Source organism: Trichomycterus rosablanca, chromosome 8, assembly GCF_030014385.1.
Source record: "Trichomycterus rosablanca isolate fTriRos1 chromosome 8, fTriRos1.hap1, whole genome shotgun sequence".
Taxonomy (NCBI): Eukaryota; Metazoa; Chordata; class Actinopteri; order Siluriformes; family Trichomycteridae; genus Trichomycterus; species Trichomycterus rosablanca.
This window is the reverse complement of record NC_085995.1, coordinates 6656816-6666126: the sequence shown is the minus strand read 5'-3', so window position 1 is coordinate 6666126 and position 9311 is coordinate 6656816. Positions and strand designations below refer to the sequence as shown.

The 9311-nt window shown below is 39.4% G+C and overlaps 1 long non-coding RNA gene across 1 annotated transcript; it reads left to right on the top strand.

Moving 5' to 3' along the window:
- Positions 1 to 445: 445 nt before the first annotated feature.
- Positions 446 to 7003, top strand: LOC134319614 (uncharacterized). The gene is made up of 3 exons (XR_010013544.1): positions 446 to 501; positions 918 to 988; positions 6930 to 7003. It is a non-coding gene; the product is annotated as an uncharacterized LOC134319614 (long non-coding RNA).
- Positions 7004 to 9311: the final 2308 nt, after the last annotated feature.

Sequence of the window (9311 nt, the reverse complement as noted above, 5' to 3'; positions counted from 1 at the left end):
GTTTAGGCTAGTTTGGTGATTAAATGATGTGGGCAATGTTTTAGCACACAATGGGCCCTGTAATAGCAGTAATACCAGCATGGTGTATTAGCTTGAAGCCAACTGTTCAGCCATGGAAACCCAGTCCATTAATTTCACAGTGAAAGTGCTTGCAGATACAGTTTAGAATTAGGTAGTTTCCAGGAACAGGCAACTTCACACGCTAATGTAAGCCAGAGTAAACAAAGACTAACGTCCAAGCCTAGACACTACAAAGTGGTGTGTTCTAATCTCATAAAGCAACTTTTCCATGAGACATGGATTTGATTGACTACAGAAGCCACTTTCCAGTTTAGTCGTCAAAACCGTAGCAAAGCACCTTTTAATGTGTATTTAAGACTGTAAAACAAAACCTGTTAACCAAGAAACTGAGTAGATAAAGTCATGTCTGCAGGACAAGACCAGAGCAACGGCTGCTAGCAATATCTGGCTCAAAGCTTGCACACTAATGGTTGGATTGAGGTGAGTTCTATTCAAACACTAGGTTTTAACTGACTTGCATGTTGTAAACATATAAGAAAGAAGTTGAGTTACAGTGTCAGAAAAGTTTTTTTTTTATTATTTCAAACTACACCATTCAGCACTCAATGGCCATAATCTGTAAGATTATGTGCTGTACCACCTCACTAATCTGTCACTGCTTTTGATTTCTAACATTTCTGAATACAGGAATTAACAGTTGAATTACACCACAGTAAACAAACTTGGTTACTGTAGGGAATGTAACTCTTTGGTTACACCCGTTCTGCCGATGCCAGTCTGTGAAGATTGCATTACAGTACATCACAGTAAACCTAATTTTTTGCACTTTGAACATTTATAGAAAGATTCAACACTGGCATTAAACTTTTTTGTATATATACGAATTTTCCCTCTAGCTGCAGATCGGTAGGAGGGCCAGTAAAAGATTGAAGTAAAAGATCACCGGCTTATCGTCTGCATCACAAAGGTTGGTGAGATTGGATTAAGAAAAAAAAAAACATGGTGCAAAAAGGATGGGGGCATCTTTAATTCCATTATACCAGAAGATGAGATTTTTCACCAAAATTCGCATAGCACATTTTATCAGGTAAAAAAATGGGGATGTGGTAAATAAATAAATAAAATAGACGGTGACAAATGTAAAATGGAATATGATACTTATTATTTCTATTTTATTTTATAGGATATAGTATACAGCACACATGAAGCTCTAGATTAGAATTGCTTTAACTTGCACTTAATCGACGTGTTACATGTCAAAAAATACACATTGTATCTAAGTCATTCATTTATCTTTTTTATTATAGGCTACAATTTATTTCCAGTCAGAATTGCAGTGGGTCTGATGCCCTCCGTAAACAGAGGCAGAGCACCAGTTTACCACAGGGCAACACACACTATCTCAATCACACTAGTCACACAGTTCATATTAGTCAATCAGCTTTATGCATGTTTTAGGAAAATGGGAAAAAACAGATTATCTGTGAGAAAGCCCACACAAAGGAAACATGCTAAACTCATGGAAAGTGACCACAGAGCAGGGACAAACCCATGGTCACCAGCATGGTTGAGAAGAAACTAATATTAGCACTCATCCCTTCGGACATGTAACGTTGCCAGTCACTTCTTTAATGCCAGCCAGCAATAGATGTGTTTCTTTACTACTTTTGCTGGCACCTCAATCAGACAATAGCAGTCGAAGAGAAGCACTATTCATTTTTCTCTCCCACAGACCCAGCCAATTGTGTCTGCTGAGTGTCCAGCCAGGCCAGTAGCTCCGCTAAGACATGGCCTAAAGAGCCCAAACTCTGTGACTGCTGTGCCATTCGAGCATCCATTAATGTTGTCAATGTTTACTGAAGAAGTGAGCCGACATAAAGCTCCCAGAAACAATAAATAATTTCTTTACAGAAACCCAACCGGAATGAATCAAACATCCTGCCAAAGAAACTTTACTTCCCAGCAGGAGAGCACTGAACGTTCCTACTGTTCCTCTAGACGCGTAATGCTCCCATTTCCATAATGTGTCAGCACAGAACAAATGATTGGGAAGCAAATTGAGGCCTGGAGTCTGGGCTAGCATTCACTCTCTCTCACGCTGTATGTCCCTAGGCTCCCTGTGGGGGCTGTCTGTGGCTAACAGGTGTTCCTTTCTCATTAGCATTCTCAGAGAACCACATCGTCTTCGGGGCCAGATTAGTCTGCCAGACTCGACGTCTGTGACATGGGCACCGAATTCAGCAGGGCAGGGTAGCATGACACCACCTCAATCTGCCATAATCTGTGCCTTCAGATGACAGCCGGAACCACCCCCTTAGCCAATCTTGGGCCCGGTGAAGGGTCCGGTTCTAGATTAATCAAAGTCAGTGCTTGGACTACAGGGCATAAATGATTAGGGGCAGACTCCTACAGTGACCAGAGCAGACTGTTAGAGGGTAAGGTGATAAGCCAAGGTGATGCTCTCAGTCCCATGATACTGTCTGCACATCTGCACTGAGCCATGTCTTGAATTTATTAAGGTTCTCCAAATAATAAGTCTGGAAAACAGCCAAAGAACATTCTAGAGAGTTGTATTGTAACATGACTGAATGAATTTAATATGCATTGTTACTGTCTGTTGTTTATAGCATGCAACACTGGCCAGTTTTGACACTAACAATGAAACTGTATTATTTTAGGGCCTGACAGAGAACAGTATATATAAATGTGTATACACACGTAGAAGACCAGCTACTTTAGCTGTGCTTCTTGGGAAGAAACAGACTTTTATACAAATTTTGTTGATGATTATTTTGAATAATTGACTGCTGCTTAGAAGCCTATTTCATATATATTTGTTGCCATTTTTTCTTTTCCTTTTTCTTATCTGATTGGTTAGTTACCTGTCACACATGTGCAGTCCATCGACCACCTCTTATGCGTCCATTCTTCGCACAAACAGAGTCACACACTGATCTCCGCAGTTTCTCCACTTCTGCCCAAGCACCTCGGGCTGCTAACCAGGGACCCCACCCTCTTATTAGTCCTTAAAAAGTTATTTAATGACACCACATTTTTACCAATTTTTATCCCCCAGTCTAGTCATGTTTAATTACCCTGATTGCGTCCTCTATACTGATTTGACCCTTCACCGCTGACTGAGGACGCCTCTCAACAGTCAGTATAGATTCGAGTTCATACACTTGACAGGCACTGTGTATGGAGGGTCACACCCCCATCAGCATTATTCCTCAGCCCTGTGCAGGCGCCATCAGTCAGCCAGCAGGGGCCGCAGTCACACCAGTTATGAGGACCTATGATCCGACTTTCTTACGCTCTAACCCTGAACAACAGCCAATTGTTGTCCATGCAGCCGCCCAGCCTAGTCGGAAAGGCAAAGCTGATGTATTCGAAACCCCAACTCTGGTGAGCTAGCGTACTTTACCGCTGCGCCACCTAAGTGGCTATTTTTACTGAGTTTTAATTCACTTAGTTGTTAGAGAAACGTACTGTTTCAGTTTATAGTTAATTGCAGTGTAATGGGAGGTAAAATTTGTTTGTGAAACATCTGAATGAGGTATATTATATAGGTTATTATACCTAGGAAGATTGTAGGCACTTGATTGTAGATTTTTCTTCTTGGCGGAAATGAGCAGAATACTTGATAAACATATGTATTGCATTTTTACTGAAAGCAGTAATGAAAAAACAATAAATGATGAGTGTGGTGAACCTGGTGAAATACAGAAAAAGACTGCAAAAAATTATTATTAGAAGCTGCAGCACTGGTCCATCAGCATTCTTTCAGTTGGAAACAAAAACACTGACCACTACTACTTACTATAGTCATTAAACAAAATTCATGACCAGTATTAATACATTTTAACTAAAGCTTAAAGTAAATATATATTAAATACGGTCTTTTTAAAACTAGACAATAACTACATACAGTGGGGTCAAATAGTAAAGTGCAAGTTCTCCTACTTAGAAAGATGAGAGAGGTCTGTAATTTTCATCATAGGTACACTTCAACTATGAGAGACAAAATGAGAAAAAAAAATCCAGGAAATCACATTGTAGGATTTTTAAAGAATTTATTTGTAAATTATGGTGGAAAATAAGTATTTGGTCAATAACAAACAAGCAAGATTTCTGGCTCTCACAGAGCTGTAACTTCTTCTTTAAGAAGCTCTTCTGTCCTCCACTCGTTACCTGTATTAATGGCACCTGTTTGACCTCATTATCTGTATAAAAGACACCTGTCCACAGCCTCAAACAGTCAGACTCCAAACTCAACCATGGCCAAGACCAAAGAGCTGTCGAAGGACACCAGGAAGAAAATTGTAGACCTGGCTGGGAAGAGTGAATCTACAATAGGCAAGCAGGTTGGTGTGAATAAATCCACTGTGGGAGCAATTGTAAGAAAATGGAAGACATACAAGACCATTGATAATCTGCCTTCGGGTCAAGATCTCATCCCGTGGGGTCAAAATGATCATGAGAACGGTGAGCAAAAATCCCAGAACTACACGGAGGGACCTGATGAATGACCTGCAGAGAGCTGGGACCAAAGTAACAAAGGCTACCATCAGTATACACACTACGCCGAGAGGGACTCAAATCCTGCAGTGCCAGGCGTGTCCCCCTGCTTAAGCCAGTACATGTCCAGGCCAGTCTGAAGTTTGCCAGAGAGCATATGGATGATCCAGAAGAGGATTGGAAGAATATCATGTGGTCAGATGAAACCAAAATGGAACTTTTTGGTAAAAACTCAACTCGTCGTGTTTGGAGGAAGAAGAAAAACCCAAGAACACCATACCTACTGTGAAGCATGGGGGTGGAAACATCATGCTTTGGGGCTGTTTTTCTGCAAAGGGGACAGGACGACTGATCCGTGTTAAGGGAAGAATGAACGGGGCCATGTATTGTGAGATTTTAAGCCAAAACCTCATTCCATCAGTGAGAGCATTGAAGATGGAACGTGGCTGGGTCTTCCAGCATGACAATGATGCCAAACACACCGCTCGGGCAACGAAGGAGTGGCTCCGTAAAAAGCATTTCAAGGTCCTGGAGTGGCCTAGCCAGTCTCCAGACCTCAACGCCATAGAAAATTTGTGGAGTCCGTGTTGCCCAGAGACAGCCCCAAAACACCACTGCTCTAGAGGAGATCTGCATGGAGGAATGGGCCAAAATACCAGCTACAGTGTGTGCAAACCTGGTGAAGACTTACAGGAAACGTTTGACCACTGTCATTGCCAACAAAGGTTATGTTACAAAGTATTGAGTTGAACTTTTGTTATTGACCAAATACTTATTTTCCACCATAATTTACAAATAAATTCTTTAAAAATCCTACAATGTGATTTCCTGGATTTTTTTTTCTCATTTTGTCTCTCATAGTTGAAGTGTACCTATGATTAAAATTACAGACCTCTCTCATCTTTCTAAGTAGGAGAACCTGCACAATCAGTGGCTGACTAAATACTTTTTGACCCCACTGTACATTTGAAATTTTAAAAGATACGGAAGATCTGGTTCAATTGAGCTTTACTGAATGTTTTTCTCAAAGGCAATACACATCAATAATAAAATACAATACAATTAAAAATCTTCAAATATTATTATAACACGAGGCCTAAACATACAGATCTACAAATGAAAACCAAGAAAAAGACAAATAAACAAAATCAGGTATATTGGTTGGGCAAATTACTGCACTATGTTCTATTTCTCCAAACCGCTAAGAAATCACACGCTCACTTCAAACCCCCAAAAATAGTGACGATTCCACCAGCCAAGTGTTAAAAGAATGCAAAAAGGGCACTACCAATATACCTGATAAACAAATCTCAAAATAACAAATAAACCAAAGAATAATTATTAAGTTATAATATGCACAAAATTAACATTAAATGACGATCTGTTACAAATGGACCCACGCAAATTTCCAGCATAGGCAAAACAGCAGTGGATTTGACGCGAAAACTCTGGCCTTGGTACCCAGAGCGGCACCTAGGCCCACCAAAAGTGGCTCCAGTATAGGACCTGATCAAAATACATTATAATAAACAACAATGAGCAATCAATTACAATAAATATTTTAAGCCCACTACAAATAAGTGTACGTACCTTTAGACTGTAAAAACCATTAAATAGCTAATACCATTAAGCAGCAGGAACGTTCATGTCCCATCAGCACCACGCAGTCACTGTCTAATGAAATAAACAAAAGCTCTACCTCGAATCCCAATCACACTTTACAAAATGCATTACAAATACAACCATTAAATGTAATACCTACCAGCGCCGACTTCGATACACACCTGTTATTGAGCACGCCAATCAACATGCCTAAATAGGGGGGGTACCCGCCATTAATCTCAAACTCAATAAAAGCTAAAAGACTTTAGATGCAACACCACAACAAAAGCCTACCTTGTGCCCAGCACTGCCCGTGACGACCCCAATTAGCTGCTCTGAGACCAATGTACTGAGCATAGGCTGTTGCTAATAAATAGCGGTGTGGCCACCAGGCACCGTAACAAAACAACACCCGTATTCAGTGAACATGGCTTCAGCGAAATGTCCACAAACACAAACCCACGGCGTACGTTCCCAGCACAGCGAAAAAACAGCACAAACACCAAACACTTGCCTTACAGTTATACTCACCTGTGCCAATAAGCAACACCGGTGCGCCAGTTAAAGCAAATGCCAGCTGCTTACTGCTATGATATGTGTGCAAATGTCAGTCAAACTGAAATTTAATGATGTGAGATTTAACACCGTGTTTTTATCATTTTAAGTAAGCAATAAAAGTGTAACTTGGCAACATGCCAGAACATTATACCTTTCCTAACTTCCTCTCTTTCTGTTTTGACTTCCTTTTTTTCTCTTTTACTCTCTCCGTCTTCTGTCTCTCTTAACAGATGTGAGGACGTGGTGTCCAGAGGCTGATGTGGAGAAATGAGTTATCCCCATGTGCTGGCCAGCCTAATGGAGGCCACTGACTCAGACATCTGTTTCCTGGGAAGGGCATAAGGAGAGTCATCCGCCAGCCTGTGGTTTATGGAGAACCACAAAATCTCGACAAGGCAATTACAGGATCATCAAAAAGAGAGAGAAATGAGGAGTGAGGAGTTGGGAAGCAGAAAGATGAGGGGGAAGAAGTAATGCGATAAGTGATGAAGTTTAGAAACATGAACATATGTCAGAGTACTCAAATAATATTCACCAAAATGACCAAACAGAAGAATGTATGTATAGAAAAATGTACATACCCATCCTAAACACTGTATGCTTTAAACATTTGTGAATTACCTCGATTGCTGCATTAAATACTTTTAAAAGATCTGATTTGACCTTCATTGTCATTGTCTGATCATCCTCTTAAAACAATAGACTATATACATTTTGCATGAAGTAATAACTGACAAACAGTCAAGGCTGGTAATTATGTGAACTCTTCTGTTTAGTAACTGACAGAATGTCTATTAGCTTTATAAACGTTCCTGTAGCTGTTAATCATACGTTACAATTGTAAGGCAAAAGTTAGACAGATGTGGAATTTCAGATAACAGCACCTCAGGTAAGTAACAGCCAACCTGGTCATGACTGGGCCATTACAAAATACAACATGATTGAGTTTGATGTTGATTCCATGTTTTGGGTTTCTGCCTTTATGCAGCATCTAGTAATAAAAATTGCTGATATTAATATACTCCTAGTATTAATATTAGTAGCTTTCCCAAACAATGATGTCCACTTTCCAAGTCTTTACAGTTAAGATAAGGTTTTGGTGTTAGTGTGTTATGCAAGCACAGGGTCATGCATTTCTGGCTAATTTACCTTTTGTCTAATCTGTTAGATGTACAGATTTGAAACAACCTGCGCCAATGTTTATGGGGAGCAGCACATTTTGTTATTGTCCTTTTATTGCATTTATTAATGTAGTTTGTATTGCATATACATTCAGTAATTTATTTATTCATCTTCTGTAGACCTGTTGTCCTGATTAAGAATGCAGCAGGTCTGAAGCTTACCAAAAAACCCTGAGCACAAAGCAGGAATATACAGTACCAATCAATTTAAGGCCATAAGACACGCCTAATACCTCACTTGCCCACATCTAGGGACTATTTTAAAGCAGCCAGTCCATTTACTGGCCTTTTTTGACTACAGGAAAAAAAACACATCAACACAGAAAGAATATGGTAAAATTCTTACAGTGACCAAACAATAAGGTACTTAAGACCCTGGAGCTCTGCGGCACCAACACCACCTACTGTACTACTGATTTGTTCCATAAAAAATAATAATAAGTTTTTGCTGTTAGCCATTACTTATTTAAGCCACTTTTAACATTGAATTATTCTGGTGTGATCATTGTAGCTTAGAATGGAATGTCCTCTATATAGAGTAAACTTGTCCCATTGGAATTAGATTTGGTTGCTAGTGCAACTCATAGAGTGGGTGCTGCACAGTAACATGGATGACACTGACCTGGGTTTGAGCCTTGATCTTAATCGAAGTCTGTAAACAGTTTTGCATCATTGGCATCTTGCACGTTTTAACATTGTGCCCAGTGTTACCGGCACCAAACCCACTACAACCATTAAAAGGTTAAAGCAGCTAGTGAAAATAACTTAATAAATCAATAAATAAACACAGACAATAAGTTGCTGACCACTTATTTAGACTTGCCAGGAGTGGGTTCCAACATAAAGCCATATCTCTTATAGAGGATCACACTTTGTCTTATGTAGTTCTCCTCTATTTGTGCTGGTGCCTTCACCAGAAAGCAGAAACTGCTCTTGTAGCTTAATAATGAGAAATTCTATCCAACCTTTCTTAGACATCGCCAACTGTCTCTTATGAGACCAGTCTGGACGGTAGCAATGCTGAGATAGAACTGTTTAACTTGGACGTTATTAGAATGCTGTGCCACCTGAGCACATTTAAACACTTAAGTATTTAGTTAAATTTATCTCTACTATAAGGTATTGAACATTTCCATCTTTTTGAGAACAGTGGACTCTCAGGGTGTTTCATCAAGGCATCTTCTACCTCATCCAAGCAATGTAACAGCTAATAATATTTGCAGTCATTAACCTAGATAACCATATACTTTTTTTATTTTTATAAATACTTTTATGTGTTAAATAATGAGTACAAATAAATTGATTGTATGTGATTACTTTAAGCAGTGCTTAAATAAACACCAAGATAAAAATCAGATCACATTTTATGAGTATTAAAGAAAACAACATTGTTAATTCTAAATTATTCACACATATTGTTTTAACCTTGTT